The sequence below is a fragment of the Rhinatrema bivittatum genome, chromosome 5, assembly GCF_901001135.1.
Source record: "Rhinatrema bivittatum chromosome 5, aRhiBiv1.1, whole genome shotgun sequence".
Classification (NCBI taxonomy): domain Eukaryota; kingdom Metazoa; phylum Chordata; class Amphibia; order Gymnophiona; family Rhinatrematidae; genus Rhinatrema; species Rhinatrema bivittatum.
Genome location: NC_042619.1, coordinates 245,316,194 through 245,337,028, shown reverse-complemented (window position 1 = coordinate 245,337,028; position 20,835 = coordinate 245,316,194). Strand labels below are relative to the sequence as shown.

General features: G+C 44.0%; 1 protein-coding gene across 14 annotated transcripts in view; it reads left to right on the top strand.

Annotated features, from left to right (window-relative positions):
- The first annotated feature begins 3,924 nt into the window (after nt 1-3,924).
- Nucleotides 3,925-20,835, top strand: part of ZBED1 (zinc finger BED-type containing 1) — a 59,985-nt gene continuing 43,074 nt past the window's right edge. For 6 of the 14 annotated variants that reach the window (XM_029603665.1, XM_029603659.1, XM_029603662.1 and 3 more), the window contains exon 1: nt 4,396-4,682. The gene's annotated coding sequence lies outside the window, so the exon portion shown is untranslated. Of the gene's footprint in view, nt 4,236-4,395; nt 4,683-20,835 lie in introns of those variants that run through there. The other 8 variants (XM_029603669.1, XM_029603668.1, XM_029603666.1 and 5 more) reach the window with 4 other exon arrangements.

Sequence of the window (20,835 nt, the reverse complement as noted above, 5' to 3'; positions counted from 1 at the left end):
TCTGCAGCATCTCTAATCATTTGTCTGCCCAGGGGCTTGCCTTTGCAGTATCTCTGGTTATCCTGGTGAGCAGAGGCTGCATCCAAGTACTGAACATGTCTTCTGTATGAGATAAGGAGAAGTAAACAGAAGTCACACACACACACATCTGCTCTGTCCCTATGTTGATGTTATCCCTAATCTATGGGTGAGGGATATAGAGTAAGATCTAGCTTGGGAGCGTGGAGTGGGTAGAGATGGATAGGTGCAGGATAGAATGGAGTGGTGATAGAATGAAGGGGAGTGGCATAATCCTAAATCTTTAATGGCTCACATGAAAACACACATATTAAGTTGTGACAAGTAACATAATAGACAGAACATAGAAACATATAGATATGACGGCAGAAAAAGACCAATCGGCCCATCCAGTCTGCCCAGCAAGCTTCCACACTTGTTTTCCCATACTTATCTGTATCATCAACCACCAAGTTCAGAGCCCTTGTTAGTAACTGTTTGATTCAAATTTCCTGCCATCCCCCGTCATTGATGCAGAGAGCAATGTTGGCATTGCACCAAAGGTGAGCATAAGGCTCAATGGTTAAGGATAGCAACCACATCAAGCAAGTTACCCAAATGCCCGTTTACCCAGACTGCACAGATCAATGCCTTGTTGGATGTTGTCTGAATGTAAATCCTGTTTTCCACATTTTCCCCTGCCATTGAAGCAGAGAGCAACGCTGTATATGCATTCAAAGTGATGCATCAAATTTAATTGGTTTAGGGTAGTAACCGCCGTAATAAGCAAGCTACCCCCACGCTTGTTTACCCAGATTGAGAAGTTCTGTCCTTGTTGGTTGTTGTCTGAATCCAAATCCTCTTTTCTACATGCCAATTCAAAAGATTGCTCAGAATCATGCCAAGCTATCAATACAAACTTACCCTAATAGAAGACAGGCTGATACAATAAAGATGCGCGGAAAACTGACGCTCAGTGTTGAGTGCCCGCTTTCCTAACGTGTGCCCAGCCACCTCTAATGGGTGTGCAATACTGTATTTAAATGAGGGGTCGTGCTAAAAAGGAGGTGCTAGGGACAATAGCACGCCCCTAGCGCCTCCTTAGCAGTGGAAGTCCAGGAGAGGTGGCTGTCAGCAGGTTTGGAAAACGGACGCTCAATTTTATAAACATCCGTTTTCCTAACCTATGCATAGCTACGGGTTAGGAAAAAGGACACTCATAAAATTGAGCGTTTCAGTTCCTCCAACTTAATATCGTCACGACGTTAAGTTGAAGGATGTACAGAAAAGCAGTATTTTCTGCTTTTCTGTACACTTTTTCGGGTTGCTCAGAAATTGCGTATCAGGTGCACATTTGTTTTTCTGTATCTGGAGTAAATGACTAATGGCCTCAGCAACATGCATTTGCATGTGATGAGCGCTATTAGTTTCGAGGGGTTTGGACGTGTGTTTTGGACACGTTAAACCCCTTATTGTATAAGGGGTAGTGGACATGCGTCCAATACTCACGTCCAACCATGGGTAAATCAGTGCGCTCAGCTGAGCATGCTTTACTGTATCAGTCTGAAAGTTACAAGCCTGAAGACTTGCCAGCAATCACAGTAAAGACTACAGCAGCACATCAATTGACTACTTAGAACTTAAATAATAGGGGAGAAGAGCAGAAAGAGAAAGATTAAGGGAGACTGCAACAGAGGAAAAAAGGAGATACAGAAAGGATAGGAGGGAAAATAATTCAGAGAAGGTGAGATAAAGATGAGAAAAAAATTCATACTCCAGCAAAATGTAGAAGACAGATATACGAGAGGCAGAAAATGAGAAGGGAAATATAGAGAAACAGAGAAAAAAATAGAAAAATCAAATAATTTTTCAGAAGTAGAATAAAAGAAGTTTGCCAGATGCAGGCAGCAACTATTTTATTTCTAAAAGAAAAGTATTTAAAAAATAAGAAGTTAACACAGCTCTAAAAAAAATCCTTCAAGTGTTCTCCTTCATGAGATTACACATGTAGTCCTGAAAGATGTGCAAACAAAGTTTCTGCAAACTGGAAATGCTTTTTTTTTTAAACAGGGAATATTGCTGTAAAAAAAACATGTAAAAGCAAGAAAAAAAGGTGGGTGTGTTAAGTCCTGTTCAAATTGATCACCATTCCAGGGATATTTTATTAAGTTTAACTTAGTAATCTTTTATTATTTGAAGCTGTCATGGCAGAGTCCTAGAGAAAACTGGAGTCCTTGTAGGCTGTGATACGTTTTATTGGCCCACCAAAAACCATATCATGCCTGAGCTTTCCAAACCAAAGGTTTCTTTGACTTATGTTGTCTAAAAAGCTTATGTATTATAGGGTAACTTTATTACTACCCACATTTGTACAAGTCTCCAGGTACTTTTTACCCTCCGACTTTACACTAATTTTCAAGAGGGAAAGTACACACATACTACCCAGACATATTTACACTTGCTAATGTAGGTTTTTTTCAGGGAAAATTGAATGTATGCTTTTGAAAATGCAAACTCATCCATAAGAACACCTCTTCACAGAGCACGTAAAAGCATGAGCATAAGGTACTGTACTTTTATTCACATATAGGCAGGCAATTTTTTAAAGACCCATTTCTGCAGATAAAGTACTATTTTAGTCACTGAAATGGATTTTAAAATCATTTTCTACTAGGTATCACAGCCTACAAAAGTTACCAACTCTACTTATTTAGGAAGACAGTATTCTCTTTCTTGGTCAAATATGCCATTTTTTACTCCCTCTCAAAATGTAAACAGGATGAGGGAAAACAGTGAATGGAGGTCGTGGATATAGCAAGGGCTATAAGCAGGATGTATGTTTGCACACATGATTGGAGGAGGCCTGGTTGGAGATGTTAAGGCGTGTATGTGGGGGTATAATGCTATGAGTAGTTAAGGTGATATGGCTGTGTTTGTAGGCAGTGGATATCATTGTGAGGGACATGAGTGGGAGTTGTGTGCAAGCTGGATAGTGTCTGGGGGTATTGGCATGTATGTATATGTCAGTGTGTTTTTGGGATGGATGTGTATTTGGGTACATATATGTATGAGGGCGATAATCTGTGTATAAGGGGAGTTGTGAAGTATGTTTTTTTTGGGGGGAGGGTAATGCTGTTTATTTGTAGCTGGAGAGTGTGGTTGTGGAAGTGTTGGATATGTATAAGGGTGAGTGAATTGAGAAGCTGCATCATTTATTTTCACTGTCTCTTGAGGAAGGGGTGCCAGGTGTATGTATAGGGGATATGGGGATGTATGGAAGTTTGGGGGTGGGTGTTGGGTGCATGTGAAAGGCGTCTTTCTGGGTGTGATGGTGCGTGTACCTTAGAAATGTCTCTCTGTGCCAGCCTTTGTCAGTTGTTTCAGTTATTTTCCCTGTCTCTCTCTGCTTGTGTTGCTCTGTGGCAAGTGCTGGTAGTGCGTGGGGGGTGCTTTTGGAATGATGCGCTGGTCAATATTCTAAATTGAAAAGGTTTCTAACAATTTCCCATAGAAAGCAATGGGAATTATTTTTGGCTACTCAGTTCTCTTAAAATATTGATATATTTTTTTTTCGTTTTTGACCTTGCCAGAGATACTCACATTTTCTTCCTGCCTGACAAATTTGGTGAATTTCTATCCCTTTTTTTTGTGATTACTATTCCCACAGAGAGAATGACACCTATCCTTTATACTTAATTCTAACATTCCCTAGTTTGGAAGGCACTAGAAAAAAAAACATTTTTTTTTACTCCATCTCTATCCCGAAAATCATCTATACACCTCCATGGGATTGCATGACATGGAGGCAGGTTCCCAAATTCACCCCTCCGCCCTCCGACGATAGGGGTTGAAAGTTGCCCAAACCGTTTTATTCCCCCCGACAATGTATTTCAGTGAAAGGATGCGGCCCTATATCGGCACTCCTCTGCCCAGGCTCACGGGCTGGTGGGCAGGGAGCGACAGGTGACACCCCGGTCCTGGGCCCGGCCCGAGGCGGAACTGTGGCGCAGGGGCGCGCGTTTCCGCCGGGCGTGGGGCTCTGCAGCGCCGTCTGTCACACAGCGGAGAGGAGACACACGCGCTCTCTCGCTCCCCTCTCTCTATCTCGCTCTTCCCCGGCAGCCGAGAGGAAGCCATGTCGCTATTGTCTGTGACACTGCCGCCGCTCCTCAGGGTCTATGCCGCCGGCGTCCGGGCGCTGCTCGCGCAGCTCTTCAGCCGCTGCCTTGCTCTACCAGGTCAGAACCGCCATTGCCCGCCGGGGTTGTCGCTGTCTTCGCTGCTGCTGCTGTTTCTCGTGGGGGTGGGGAGAGGGGGGGGGGTGTGAGGAGGAGGAGAATGAGAATTAGGCCGCAATACCTCCTCCTATCGCGGGGTGGGTGGGTGCGCGCGCGCGGCTGGGAGGAGGAAGAGCCTCTCCCGACAGGCGCTGAAAGTTTTCCCTGCGGAGGAGTCACCTGAGGAGAGCGGATCCGGGGGACGCGCCGAGCCGCCGCCGGGACAGGTTCCTGTTTTAGCTAGCTGGTGGTGGTGGTGGGGGTGGTCGTGTAGGGTCACATGCCCCCCCAGATTGCCGCTAGTCGCGGGATGAGCATGAGGAGGAGAAGAGAGCGTGCGACCGAGGGATCCCAGTAGCAACAACTGCAGTGACCGATACTGGCGATATCGCCTTGGCCGGCCCGCAAGTATGAGACTCGACCGCCATAGTTGCCCCACCTCCCTTCCTCCTCGTGACTGCAAAACTGGGCCCCACCGCGGTCGTCTACTGCCAGGGAGAGCCGCAGCGACGCACGCTCGCGACAGAGCCTGAGAGGGGTGGAATACGGGGGCGCGCGCGCGCGCGAGCTGTTTTAAGGCGGAGCTGCCCGAGTGTCCGATTGCCTGGGGGGTGGCGCGAGCCTGGCTGGGACCCTGCCTACTTCTGGTGCAGTAGGGGAGAGTTGCTGCTGTTGCCTTAAGCTGTCGCATCCCCTTGTCTGTACCGTGATTATAATTACTGTTGGTTTTTTTTTTTAATTATAGTGTAATATTTTTATGCCTAGTATCTGTTTTGGCAGCAAGAGACACAGCGTTTAGCTTTGTACAAAACCTATTTATGCAACTTTTTTTTTAATTCTAAAGGATGATTACATTTTTCGAAAGACAGCTTAGGAAGCTACAAATTTGGAAACAGTTGCAAAATACTTTAAAAGGAATTATTTTTGTAACATAATGCTAGCAATTGACCCCCGTACTCCGGTGGAGGTGGGTTCTGCAGAAGTGATCAGAATTCTATTCCTTTATTGCAGCGCCACACTAAAATATAATATATATATATATATATATATATATATATATATATATATATATATATATATATATATATATATATTTATGCTGTTTTCAAAATCACGAGGTTCTACAGTCCTATTTTGAAAATGTCTATGGTAGTGAGGTCAGTGGCGCTCACAGTAGAGGTGGAATATCAGTGGCAGGTAAATGGGATTGAATGAATTTAACAATAGCAAGAATGCAAATTCATTAAGAAAAGCAATACTAGGAGGGCTAATGGGTTAGACTGATGCAGAGATGCTCTTCATCACTGTTTTATTGAAGGGTATAGTGGATTTCTGCGTACTGTTGTTGGAATATACCTTCTTCTAACCATTTCCCCTGTAGTCACAAAATGGGAGGAAATCTCTTAGTACATCTGGCCCTTTTTTGTTAAGTAAAATAGTTCCAAATTAATTAAAAAAAAAAAAAAAAGTTGCTGTGTGTACAAATCTTGACACATCTTCTAGTAGCTATATATTAAATTGTTGCACATTTTTAAGAAGCTGTAATTCCCTTGTAATCATAAAATTACCCTCTCCAAATATGCCCAATTCCATTTTGCTTTAGGGAGAAATTTATTATATACCTAGTAATTGTTATTCATCTGTTATTCTATACATTATTTTGAAGATTTTTATTTTATTTTTTTATTCTGGAATCAGGACTCTTCCACTCCAAGCTTCCTGGCTTTATGCATTTGTCACATGTTTGACTCTCTAGTCCATCTTTTTTTTCTACAAGAAAATACTAGTGAAGTAATGTGGTGGTGTCCACTTCTTTTTGAGAAGTCTATATCTCCACACAAATTTCCTGTGTGCTTCATGTGATATCATTGCAACACGTGTGAAGCTTTCCCCCTAAGGCAGACATCACATGCTGAAATCAGGATTATGTGCTTTTTGATACATGATTTTGTTCCATTCTGATAATTGTTGTATTCTAGAGATTTTCATTTGGACTTTGTTTCCATGAACGGTGAACAAATATTTATCATGTATAAAAGTAAGACATTTAGGGGGTCATTTATCAAAATGGGGAGGGAGAGAGAGACAGACTAGCCATAATGTCCTCTCCCTAGATAGGTATTTGTATCCCTATGGGAGGCCAACCTAGTAACTCGAGGTGAGGTTTAGGTATTAGTGTAGGGGGTTAGGGGCCACTTTGACATTCAAAGTGAGACGTACGAACAAACTGATCTCTTGTGAAGATTTGATGACCTAAGGAGAGAGAAAACTCACCCAAAGATGAGATTTGTGCAATGTTCTCTCCACCTAGCTTGATGTTACCCAGGTAGAGTGCCATGTTGTCTATTTTATGGAATTATGTATGGTTTCATGTAACCCGCCCAGGATTATAGATTAAGACATTTTGTGAGGCGGATGATTACATTTTATGTGCTCTAGCACTGATCATCATCATAATACAGTTTGCACTTTGACGCCTGTTTGCATTTTCAAAACATTTTTCCTTATTGAATTCCTTTTGATTACCTGTTCAGTTTTTATTGATATATATATCTGTGAGAGTTCCAAGTCTGCCATATTGAGCCTCAAGTCATTGTTCAAATTTATTCTAAATAGCAGGACTTGTTTGCTGCTCACCTTAAGAGACAATCTTTCTTAATGCTGTGAATAGAATAAGGCAGAAGTGGCCAACTTCAGTCCTTAAGAGCCACAAACAGGCCAGGTTTTCAGGAGATCCACAATGAATATGCATGATATAGATTTGTATGCACATTCTCCACTGTACGCAAATCTCTCATGCATATTCATTGTGGATCTCCTGCAAGCCCAGAACCTGTTTGTGGCTTTCAAGAACCGGGGGTTGGCCACCCCATAATGTATAAACCAAAAAATAGTGAACCAAATCCTATACACGATATTATTATAATCATTTAAAGTATTTTTGGAGTAAAATTAATGCGCATATCTGTGTGTGTGTGTTGGCTTCTGAGGAAAGTAGCTGCTTATGCAAGAACAATGTTGGCATCTTGCCACCGAGAAACAAAAGCCAGGTAAGCTCACTTTCCTCATCTTCAAAGAGAAGGGAGTGCATGAAAAGTTGAAGCAAGGTTAAATGGGACATGACAAGCAAATCTCATGTTCTGCGCTATGTTTTTTCACAATATCAAATGTGGAATCACATTTTTGAGCAACAAGTGCGATCCACTATTGGCCTTTTTTTGCTTATAAAATAAATGATTTCTAATACTTAATAAAAAAAAAAAGATATGCAGTACAGTTTTCCATATTATAGGTATGCATATGGTAGAGTAGATTAAGAAATAATAATAAAAAAAGGCTGTGGACATTTTATTACCAAAACAGCTTCCACAAAAGTGGGTTTTAAAATTCAGCAGTTTTTTACAGCTTTTGTGATTCCCAGGCATCATCTCCTCTTGAATACTTAGTGATGGATTCCTATTACATGGTTATGACAAATATTTATGTTGGCTGTAAGAATTTAGGCCCTTTTCCTCTATCTCTAGCACCAGTGAAGAGTGTTTAGTGAAAAAACCTCATGCATTTGTTTTAGAATATAATTGCTTCCTCAGGCAAGTCTGTCCTTTGGTGAGCCCTGTTTTGGGGCACATTCCAGAGGCTGAAAATGGCTGATCCTGATAAAATTGCTAAAACTGGCCCAGCAATTTGTTTTTTGTTTGTTTTTGGATAAAATTGCCATTGTTATGGGAAAACACTAATAATAGAAACATAAAAAATAGTAGGGCCCTTACTGTCAAGAAACTGCAAACAAAAATCAGCCCAAGCTGAGAAAACACTAATGCCAGCTTAAGCTACCAGACAGTAACTTGCAGCCAGAAAGGTTGTGCCCTTCCACATGACTGCTGTGTCATGACTGTGAAATTTATTGCATGTGGTCTTTGTACTGGTCTTAAGAGTCACTTGATATTCTCCCCCCCCCCGAACTTGAGTACAGATGACTTTTTATTTCTGTTTTTTTATAATGAGTGTTGGGGGTTTTCTCTTCTTCCATAACATGCCCATTAGGATTGTAGGAGAGAATCCCAGACGATCACAAGACATACTCTTCTGTATAATCCCAGAGCTCTCGCCGTGTAATAATTGCTTAGAATATCACCTTCGTGGAATAACAAATAGAGCAACTAGATTGGGGCTTCAGTTTTGTGAGGGCTAAATAGATCCCTTCTGAACAATCCTGCCGTAGCCTGTACTAGTCTCCTGAAGTAAGACTGCTTGCTCGGTGCTTCTTAACTGGTTAATAGAATTTTTTTTTTTTTATTGAGGTGGTTGGATGATGGGTAGGTATTTTTTTCTTTTTTTTTGCTAGACTTATTTCAACGGCAGGTGTTATTTTGATTTTCACTTGGTCTTTGAACTTGGGTTTCTATAAGAGAACATATTTGTGTAACTTGACATCACCCCGAATCTGCTGCATAATATAGTGTGTTTTAAGCCCTTATTTCTAGGATGCGTCAATAACGTTGTAGTCCAGTGGTGTTTGTGATTATCTGGTAGCTCAAGCTTAAGATTTGTAGTAGTTTAATCCATGCAGTTTGATTCATACTTTAAAAGCTGGCCATGTAGGCCCCTTGTAGATTACTGCTTGAAACATATGCATGTGATGTATTGTGAGATCGTTCTGCCCTTAATAAGAAATGATTTGGTCAACCTCCATTTCTGTAAAAAATAACCGGTGGGGGGGTGTTCAGAGTTGTAGAGCTTTGTCACTGTGGGATGCAAGCTGTACACGTTGTTACTTTACCTTGTGGCAACTAGTGCACCTGGGTTTAAAAAAAGATTTGGATAAGTTTCCTGGAGGAGAAGTCCATAAACTGCTATGAATCATTAGGGAATAGCCACTGCTTGTTGCCGGCATTTGTAGCTTGGGATCTGTTTAACATTTGGGAACTTGCCAGGTTCTTATGGCCTGGATTGGAGACAGGATGCTGGGCTTGATGGACCCTCGGTCTGTCCCAGTACGGCATGTCTAACTATTTTTTCAGCATATTGTAAAAAGGAAAGTTGAAGGTAAATTGTGCTACCTGAATTTATAGCAGTTGAAAATAAGAGGTGCTGTAGATAAACAGATTTTGGTGATGGTCAGGAAGGATTCCGTGGTCTTGCTGCAAGCGCTGTTTGAGACCTTCTGACTTTTCTGATGAACTGTGCAGGGTAAGAGTCCCTAGCTATGAGTGTGAAAGTCAGTAAAAAGGAGTGACTGAAGTTGAGCTCCTATTAAAACCTGGAATGGCTCACCTAAAGTTAGGTGCCAACCAAAATTCTAAGACACCAAGGGAGGAGGGGGAAATCTTTCTTTTTTTTTTTTGGGGGGGGGGAGTAAGTTACTCTTTTTCCTCTTGGCCCGGGGCTATCACCGTTCTTCCCTGCCCAGTAGCCATATCTCTTCCAGTCTCACTCTGGGGGTCTCTGCTTCTCCTTCTAAGCCTCAGCCCTCTTTCTAGTCTGGGTCACTGCTGCAGTTTCCAGTCTCTGCAGCCCCTGATAGCTCCTAGCCTGGCTTCTCTGCCTGGTTTCAAGCACCAGCTTCCATATTTTAGTCAGACAGACAACCTGGCGACTGGGTTTGTTTTTTTTTTTTTGGTCCAGCTCTGGTCTTGGGAGTCTTACATTTTCCTGGTAAGGTATTGGCTGAGAAATGTTAGGGTTATGCTGGGACCGGCTCTTTGTCTTGGGCATCTTTCTTGCTTATTCCAGTGCCAGCTCACAAAATACACTTCCTTAAGGAGAAGGCAGAAGAGAGGGGGGAGTGAGCTATACAAGACAGCTAGTCCTGTGCTCTGCACCTGTGTTTTATCCCTATCTGAGAGCACCATGTGTGTGTGTGATCCTTTAATAGTGAAGCAAGGAAACTCCCCATATCTACATCTGGAGGAGGAAGTAGATGTGATCTTGTAAGCTGGGGCCTAATCTAGCAAAAGGCTTGAGGAAGGTTACTTCGTGCTGTTAGGTAGTGAATAAGTGAAGCGCCTCCATTTAATCAGGCCACAGAGCAATTTTCCATTGGTCAGCGTCAGGTCAGTTCTCAATAAAATTACTGTTGTCTGTGGTCTTATGCTGTCCACTAATTTGGATATTTTGTTTGATCAAACCTGGTTCAAAGAGAATAGCCCCTCCTCACCCAGACACAGGAATATTCTGTATACCATCAGTCTAGATCTAGAAAATGAGGTGGTGGTGGTGGTGGGGGGGAGCATGGCAGCTGTTTTTTGTTTATTCATTCCTTTGGTGTGTGTGGCTGTATCCTCACGCTTTGGCTTCACAGCATGAATTGTTAGCTATTAAAGTAGATGTTATGTTATTTGTTTGCATGTGGTAAACATGTTGACATAGCAAAAAAAAGGACATAACATGTGGAATTTGCAAGTTTATTTCCTGGCCCCTAAACCCAGCGCAACAAAGATATGGCAATGAGCTACTTCACATGCAAATGCACGCAAAGCAGCTCATTAGTATGGCAACAGAATAATGTGGCTTGTACCCATCTTCCCAAGCCAAGTAGTTCCAGGAAAGTTAACTACACTTTGAGGTGTGGTTGACCTTCCCGGAGAGTTACAGCATGCTAGCGTGCATACTGAGGCTCCCGGGGCACCGGTTAAACTGTTTCTGATGCTTGGTGGAGTGATTAGCCAATCTTTCCACCCCCACCCATCCCTTATAACAATAAAAGTGACCTTTTCAGCTCTCACATCTACATGTATCTCCCAGTCCTCCATACATTGCCCGATGATTGAGGGGGCAGAGGTAGTCTCCATTTGCTTCCGCCCCACCAGTAATTTCTTTACAAAATGGCACCAGCTGACCTGAGATTCTCCTTTGCCCCACTCACGAGGGAGAGACAAAAGAAGAGCCTCAGGTTAGCTGGGACCATTTCCCCCAAGATGGCACGTGGCGATTGCTTCGGCCCCTCAATATAGGGTGATCTGGGGGTGTCTGGAGGGTTTGGAGATGATGATTGGGGGGGAGGGGGGGTTGCACCATTCCTCATTGCCTTTGGGCATGTGAGGGTTTTCCTGACTGTGGCAATGCAGTTAAAGGAATGACTGTGGGATTCACTAAACTACAGTAATTTACATAGTAACATAGTAGTGACAGCAGAAAAGGACCAAATGGTTCATCCAGTCTGCCCAGCAAGCTTCTTATGATAGTATCTGCTACGCCATGCAGGCTACCCCCCCCCCCCCCAATGTTTCTCTTAAGGGTAGTCCGAGTAGTTACCCCGGGCCTTACGATAAGGGTAGTAATATTTACAATCAAAACCAACATAAGGCCAATTCACTTGAGGGAGATCGGCGCAGTTAATCACAGTTTTACCACAGCTTAGTAAATACAGCTGTAATTGAGTTAGTGAGTGTTGCCAAATTTATAGCCCAATTTAATGTGGATTATCATTCTTTAGGATTTTAGGAAATTTAAACCTATTTAATGACAATCTTTCCTGTGTCGGGCTCATGAGTTTCTGTCTTGTCTGGTTATTCTGTTTATTTATTGGGTTTTCCACACATGAAGCATACTTTGAATCTTCTGTTTTGCTCTGGTCTTGCCCGTATTAGAGAATTAACCTCCTACATGGTTCCTTGGTGTGACCACTCTGTAATTTGGTTTCTGACATCTTGTTTATAATTTCTTCTTTTAAGGCTGAGGCTTCACCAATGGTTTTAGTCACTAGAGGGAAAACTGACAAAGATGAATTTAATTCATGACTTAATGAATGCGCTGCTGACTTTATGAAGTGCACTTTAGACTCTATGGTTAGTAGTTGGAACAAGTACAGGGTTTGAGGGACTTCACTAGTCTTCCACCTGCACCACCTGCTAAACTCTCTGTTCAACCGGACTGTGAATTCTTGGTTTCTTTTTATGTCATTTCTAAAATCAAGGATATTCACGCTGAGCTTGTAAATAGAACTTCTTAGGTCCAGCATCTATTGCAACTCCATTTCGCAGGACTCTGATGTCAAGTTAGAACATCAGATGTTGGATACATTGACTCCCGTGCCTTTGGAAGAATTTATTTCCATCTTAGGGAAGGTGAAGAGGACAAGTTGTAATTTGGAGGCTTGCCCTGCCACTCTAAAACCATATCTGATGAGGATTTGCTGTAGTTAAATAACATTGTGAATATATCTCTTTATGAAAGTCATTTACCTAGCCTATTAAAAGTTTTCTATTGTTAAACCTATCCTAGAAAGCCATCTTTAGATGCAGCCTCGGTAAAAATGATAGGCTTATTTTTAATATTCTGTTCCTTATCTAGACTGTCTTTTTTTTTTTTTTTTAATCTATATTAAGCCGAAATGATTCAGTCTGGTTTTTGGAGTAATTCAAAGATGCTGTTTTGGTCTCTCTGGTTGATGATGTTCTGTGCTTTTTGGACAAGGGAAATCCAGAGTGTCTAGTGCTTCAGGACCTTTCCGCCTCATTCAGTACTATTGCTCATTTTATCTTGGCAGAGAGGTTGAAAGCGCACAGGATCTTAGTGACACAGCCAAGGGTTAAATCTCCTCCTTCCTTAGGGACTTCTGTCAACAAGTCAAAGTGGGAAACAATCTGCTTCCCTGGGGTGTTTCCCAGGGTTCATATTTGTCTCCATATTATTTAATATTTACGTGGCTTCCTCGGCTTAGATCTTACAGAAATATGCTGTTAATAGAAGAACAAGGGGGCACTCCATGAAGTAAGCAAGTAGAACATTTCAAACAATTTGGAGAAAATTCTTTTCCATTTAATGCACAATCAAGCTCTGGAATTTGTTGCTGGAGGATGTAGTTAGGGCAGTTAGTGTAGCTGGGTTTAAAAAAGGTTTGAATACGTTCCTGCAGGAGAAGTCCATAAACTATTATTAATCAAGTTGACTTTATTTATTTTATTTTATTTTATTTATTTATTTATTTATTTATTTATTTAAATTCTTTTAATATACCGATGCTCAAGACCAGGTCTTATCGTACCGGTTTACAATAAACTAGGGGGGAAACCAGTTAACACAGAAAGCGAAAGTTACATTAAAACAGGGAATGTAGAACAAGACCGTTTGAAGAAAAGGGATAGATTAACAATTTCTAACTGGAGAGCAGTGCAGGTAAGCAGAGAGCAATTGCTTACATGGTAAAATTATATACAGTTGACATAGTGGTGTCGATTTGACAAGTTATTTGAGAGAGCAGTTCTAGCATAACAGTTCCTTTGTGAGGCGGAAAGAGGACGCAACCGAGGGGTGGTGGTCCGTGCGGGTTACCATAAGGCTTCTTCAGCGATATGCTTGGGGGAACAGCCATGTTTTCAATTTTTTTCTGAAGGTGAGATGACAATGTTCCTGGCGTAGATCTGGTGGGAGAGAATTCCAGTGATGCGGTCCAGCGGTTGATAGCGGTTGACTTAAAGGTGATTTTAAAAGCGGAGAGTTTGGGCTTACAGGACGAGGAACCAGAGGGGTCCTGAACGTGCACAAGAGAGAGAGACTGTATATATCTCCCACTGTAAGAAGGGCACCTTCAACTCTGTGGGGGTGTTTTGGGGGGGGGAGAAGTTGAGTGTCCCTCTTACAGTGGGAGATATAGAGTGTCTTAAATGATACTCGTGTACTTGTGCGCATGATATAAACTTAAGCATATGTCGGTGTGTCAATATGCGTGTTCCTTTTAAAATTAGCCAGTTAGGGAATAGCTTCTGCTATTACTGGCATTAGTAGCATGGGATCTATTTAATGTTTGGCTGCTTGTTAGGTACTTGTAACTTGGATTGGCCACTGTTGGAAACAGGATGCTGGGCATGATGGACCCTCGGTCTGACCCAGTATGGCAACTTTTTATGTTCTTATATATATATGAGGTTGATGTCCAAGTGCCATTTCCTGTCAGAAATGTCGATGCCTCTTTTTCTCATGTTTTCAATGTCTGTTTGTCTGAAATTTTGGACTGGCTGTTAGTAAACTTAAATTGAACAGTAAAAGCCAACAAAAAAACCCAGTAATTCGTAAGTTGGGCCCTCTTATCCCTATTCCCTACTGATAGTTTTACAGGGACGGTTTTTGAACAATTGAAAGACCTTGGCATTTTGTCAAACAACTCATTTTATTTAGAGCAGTGCTTGTCAGCCTTTTTTGTTTCACTTTGTTGTGGCACACCAACCACTTCCTCTTCTCTTCCCTCGCCCCCCTCCATCCCATTGGCATCATTATCACCTTCTCCCTTTCCCCACCTTCATAATCACCCCTCTCCCCTGGCATCATCATCACCTTCCCTCCCCCAACATCTCTTCCCTTCCCACGCATTATCTTCACCATCCCTCTCCACCTCCACTGGTCCCTACCCCCTGGAATTATCATCCTCTTCTATCTCCACCTTCTCACCCCTGGGATCATCATCACCATCTTCCCCTTCCTTCTACCTCTCTCCCCCATGCCCTGGCGTCGTCATCATCACATTCCTTCTCTCCCTCAATCTTTTCCTCCATCTCTTCTCCTCGCCCCTGTCATCATCATTATTACCACCTTCTCTTTCCCTCTACCACCCCTCCCCCACACTCCCTGGAATCATCACCTTCTGTCTCCCTCCCTTTTTTTTGCACCTCTCTCATTATCATTATCATGTTTTTCACTCTACCCTACCCCTTCCCTTTTCCCTGCCATAACCTTCCTTTTCCCTCCATCTCTCTCCCCCACCCCCAGGCATCATCATCACCTTCCCTCTCCCACCACCTCTTCCCTGCTGCCTCTTGCATCACCATTACCTTCCCTCTCCCCCTCACCTCTTGGCATCATCACCACTCTCCTCCACCTCATCCCTGGAATCAACCACATGCCCTTTCCTTCTACCCTCATTCCTCTCTCCCACCCCCAGGCATCATCATCATCTTCCACCACCCACCCACTTGCATCATCATCATGATGACCTTCCCTATCCCTTCACCCACCATCTCTCTCCACCTGACATCATCTCCTTCCCTGTCTCTCACCCCTTGGCATCATCTTCACTTTCCCTCTCCCTCACTCCTTGGTGTTGCGCCTGTCGGTCGCAGGTGGCTGCGACCTTCACTGCTCACCTCCTTTTTCTATGCAGCTTCCGAGTCCTGGGGAGAATGGCGGCCTCCGCTTCCACACGTTGACCCTCATAGAAACATAGAAATGACGGCAGAAGAAGACCAATCGGCCTATCCAGTCTGCCCAGCAAGCTTCACACATTTCTCCCTTTCCCATACTCATCTGTTTCTCTTGGCTCCTAGCAACCTTTGGTTCTATTTCCCTTTCACCCCCACCATTAATGCAGAGAGCAGTGATGGAGCTGCATCCAAGCGAAACATCAAGCCCGACTAGCTAGGGGTAGCAACCGCTGCAACAAGCAAGCTACACACATACCCACTTATTCACCCAGACTATGCCACTCAGCCCTTATTGGTTGTTTTTCTCCTCCCCTGCCGTTGTAGCAGAGAGCTATGCTGGATATGCGTGAACTATTAGTTTTACTTCTCCCCTGCCATTGAAGCAGAGAGCTATGCTGGATATGCATTGAAAGTGAAGTGTCTGTCTTCCTCCCCTGCCGTTGAAGCAGAGAGCTATGCTGGATATGCGTGAACTATTAGTTTTACTTCTCCCCTGCCGTTGAAGCAGGGGAGAAGTAAAACTCGGGCACGCCAGCTGTCTCGGGCTGGCGTGCCCAAGTCAGCGTGAGCACTCCCGGCAGCCATCTTACATCCGGGGTTACCTAGGCACGTGCGCGCGCCTGTCCCCTTCTTGAACGCGTCATGGCGGGAACCTTGGTGGTGTCGCCACCGCATGATGTCATTCGCCTTCTGTACTTAAGCTCAGCTGACCTCTTGCAATACGAGTTAGCAAGGATTCCTGTCCTGCTTTTTCCGCCACACTGGGACTCTGTCTCACTATCCTGCTGGGTGACCTAGGTACCCGCTCCTCGGGGGCCTTGCCGCACTCAGGGCTATCCGCTCCTCGGAGAGCCATTACTTTCTGTTTCTCTGTTCCAGTGAGTTCCTGCATCGTCCTTGGACGACCCTTGCTGTTCTTGCTCGGACCTCCTCTGTGCCTGATCCTCCTTCTACTTCCACAGTACCAGCGTGAGTACATCACCTGCTCTTCTACCTTTGTGGCACGGATCCTCGGGTTACCCCGCTTGCGGGCCACTACCGGATTCTTCCAGTCTTGTGCAGCTTCCCACTGGCTTCTGGCCTACCCCTCGCTGCGGACCACTACCGGAGTTGCCAGCACAAGCTATACCTAGAGAAGGTATTCACCAGACTACTCCACGCTGAGGATTTCTACACGGACCGACCAGCTGCAGGCCACTCTCGGGACTGAACTCTAATGATCTGCTCCTCGGACCACCATTGGCTGTATAATAAAGTTGTTTCCTCTATTGTCCATCACTGCTGAGACCTTGCCTGTTGTGGTAAGGACCCAGAGGGCTCCTCCCTGTGGGTGGAGTCTTCACTCGCCATGACCCAAGGGCCCACTATTAGTTCAAGACACACAGAACGTAACACTTGGCATAATCAACTTCCCTCTGCCTCCACCCCCTCCATGCCAATTACCTTCTCTTCCCTTTCCCTCCACCCCTTTGTATCATCTTTAGTCTCCCTCACTTTGTGGCATCATCATCATCATCCCCTCCCCCCCCCTCACACTCCTCTGGCATCATCACTTTCCCTCTCCACTCCTCTCCCCACCAACATCATCATCATATTCCATTTCCCCCCACCCCCTGTTATCCCCTTCTCTTCCCTTTCCTTTCACCCTGTTGGAGTTGCTGCTCAGAGTAGCAATCTGTTATCAATCTGTTATAGGTTAGACTGCAGAGTAGCAATCTGTTATAGGAGCTGCTAGGAATTAACAGTCTGTTAGGGTTTGCTCCTCCCAAGGGGAGGAGTTAGCAATCCTGTTTGGGGGAGCAAAGCTCGAAGGGGAGGAGCTAGCAGTCTGTTAGCGACTCTGCTAGGGTTAGCAGTCTGTTGGCAAACTGGTATAGAGATGCTCCCCAGAGAGGAGGAGTTAATATGTGTTATGGATCGCCGCACAGAGTGGCAACTTGATAATCAGAGTTCCCCAGAAGGGAGGTGTTGGCCATCTGTATGGTTCCTGCAAGAAGTAGGAATTGGTTATGATACAGTTCCTGAGGAAGGAGATGTTAGCAACAGTTGAGGGTTAGACTGCAAGGTAGCAGTTTGTTGTACTCAGCTCTTGAAGTGTGAGAGATGTAGAATGGTGAATCCTTGGGCCGATGTCAGATGACAGCGCCCTCAGGAGGATATCATGAGAGGGACCACCGACTAGGTTGGAATATGGAGACAGACACAGATAGTTCTTTATTAGACAGGTAGTAGAACCACCAGAGGTGGCAGTAGTGAGCTGATGTGCCTGGCAGGGCTGAAGTCCCTCAGATTCTGGAACTGCTATCTCCGGGTTTGCTGAACTGTAGAGAGAGACTCATAGATAGTGAGTAGACAGGGTATGCTGGATACATAACCAGAAGTAGATGATACACTCACATAGATTAATAAGAAGGCTCAGTAGCTGGAGAGAGTTAGGCCCTCGAGGAGCGAATACCTGGTTCCAGGGACAGTTATCTATCTCTGTAATGATTTCTAGGCAATAGAGAATAGTTAGTATATTCAGGAACAGGAGCCTCTAGGCAAGTACTGGTTCCTATATGCAAACTGAAATAAGAACTCACAATATCTGTACATGAAATAGCTTCTGAAATAGAAGAGAGTTTTTGGAGGGTTTTAGGAACATGGGCCCTCGAGCGAGTACCGGTTCCTAGATGCAACTGGAATAGAAACTCACAATGTTCACGTCTGCGATCGCTTCCAGGCAGTAGGGAGTCTTCTGAGCGTTCAGGGACGTAGGCCCTCGAGGAGCGAGTACCAGATCCCGTCTTAGCAATCTGAAAACAAGAGGAGAGAGCGGGGCCCCCGAGGAGCGGGTACCCCTGGTAAGTTCGAGGAGGCAGAGCAGCGTGAATGAAGCGGGTCGAGATGATCCCCGCAGTCAATCCCTTGCAAGCTCAATTCGTAAGCCTAAGCAAAGACCTTTTATGTTGGAAGTGGATGACGTCACTATGGGGGGACGCCCCCGAGGTTTGCGCCCTTGCTGGTACAAACTTCGGAGCGCGCGCCCTATGTCATCAGGAACATGGCTGATCTGCAGCATCAGACCAGCCCGGGGACTCCGGGAAGAAATGGCGAGGAGAAGCCACAGCAGCAACTGTCCATCAGACCCGAAGGGAGTCGCCTCAGAGGTAGAGAGGGTGGAACGAGGGCAAGAGCAGGCATGAACGCAACACACACCCCTGGCCTCACCTTCCTGCAACCTCACTCCCTGGCATCACCATCTTCCCTCTCCACCTCACTTCTTTGAAGCATCATCATCTTCCCTCTCACACATCTCTTGCCATCGTCGACTTCCCTTCTCTCTCCCCCCCACACCTGGTGGCACATTTAACTGTCCCTCCCCCCCAGGCCTTGAACAGCAGAAGTCTTGGAGCAGGCTTACCCAGTGCTGCTTCTTCCACCTTTGCCAGCCTTATGCAGTTTCCATTGCAAAGAGCCATCAATGGGGAAGCAGGAGCAGCTGTTGACAAGTGCTGCTCTCTAACGCTCCCTGCTGGTGGGAGAAAATCCCAAAAATAAGATTCAGCTATATAAACTGGAAATCCAATCGTTTGGTGTGGGTGCCTTGCAACCTTCATATAATGCCTCAATATGCTTGTTTTGGCTTATATTATGAAGCCGGTACAGCAATGGGCTGACTAATCATAGGTTTCAAGACTGCCTCTATTCTCCATATGGAGCTATAGCGCAGGATAGTGTTCGTGATAAGCACTTAATTTAAATCCACTGTTTGCATAAGCAGTCCTGAAGTATGTCCTCTGACACGGCACTGTTTCGGAGTGTATTACGCCTTCTTCAGGGAGCTTCAGGAACCAATGTACTGTCTATGCGTAAAGTAACGCTACTGTGGTCAGTTCATAGCTGGTACTAGCGAAACTGAAGCGGTGCATCTGGCGAGTGCTGCCTGCTAGCGTTTTTCTCCCGCGACTGACGGGAGATTGTGATTGTTTCATATTTTCAAGCTATCTATTGGGTTACTATTAGTACTGTTTCTCAGGTAGGAGAAAATCCTGCAGGCCCAGAGGGAAAGGCAAAATAAACACTATAGCTATGGCACACCTGTGCTTCAGACAATGCATAGTAGTGTGCTGTGGCACACCAGTTGGGAAACACTGATTTAGAGCACTATATTAATGCTATAGCAAGGAAAGCTGTTTTGAAGCTAAGAAATAATAATGTCAATTTGTCCCTTCCTGAATGTCAGCACCGAGAAGAAGGTGACTCTCTCAATGGTGATTACCCAGTTAGATTAATTCAGTAGCCTTTTTGTAGGCCTTCAAAGGTGTTGCTTAAGAATTTACTAATTATACAGAACTGTGTTGCTAGATAAGTTATAGGGTGGTGCTACTTATCCATCTAATTAGCGATATTCATACTTACCTGTTTAAGTTAATTGGATAAGTTAGATCTGCCATAGAGGAAGTCTAATTTAGTTGGATATAACTTATCCAACTAAGTAGAGCCGACTATGGGGATATTCAGCAGGATAGTCGTGCTGCTGAATATCCCATGTAACTTAGCCAGATAAGCCTTATCCGGCTCAGTACCTGAATGTAATCCACTTTGAAGCGCTGAAAAAAGTGTGAAAACTGGAAGATAAAGCTAAATAAATAACTTTCATAAAATGGCTACCTTTGAATATTTACCTCTTAACTGTATTGTTATTTATGCTTAATTTCATTAATTATTTGTTTTGACTTAATTGTATGCCCTCTATAGCAATTTTTATCAAAATAGGTGATTTAGAAATCTAATTAAATTAAAACTAACATGTGGGCGAATCATTCAGAGGAATGGCCGTGGAATGCTTTCTAACATGGATTTTTGGAAGGGGATTATTAGGTTGCTACATTGTATATATATTCTACTTACTGCAGGATGTTCCATTTCTTGTAATCTTGGGGTAATGGGAGGAAGAGCAATTTGGAAGGCGTGAGTGTGTGTGTGTGTGGTTTTAGTTAGGTTATGGTGCTTTTGGGAGGCAGTTAGAGGCTGCAAAATGTTGGCAAGAACTCCAATCCAAAAGCAACTCTTAGCGGCTTGACCCAGAGCAAAACTGAAACAGTATTCCAGTTTACTCAGTTACCACAAACTAATCTGATGTAAATTCATACTATAGGAAAGCAAGCAAGGAAGAATAGACCATACACATATAGACACATGAACAGTGACAGACCTCAGGTGTGCGATGTGAGAGAGGTGCACCATCTTTTGTCAGCTATTTCACTTGTTTTCAAGATCTTTCTCTCGCTGCCTTTCTTGCCCTGGGGCAAACTGCTGGAGGGATTAGGATTTTTAAAATTTCATTACTTGCCTTTCCAAACCCATGCTTAAGGCAAGTTACAAGTTTAGGTACAGTGGGTGGGCCTGGCCCCAGAGCTGGTTTATAATCTAACAGGCCAATG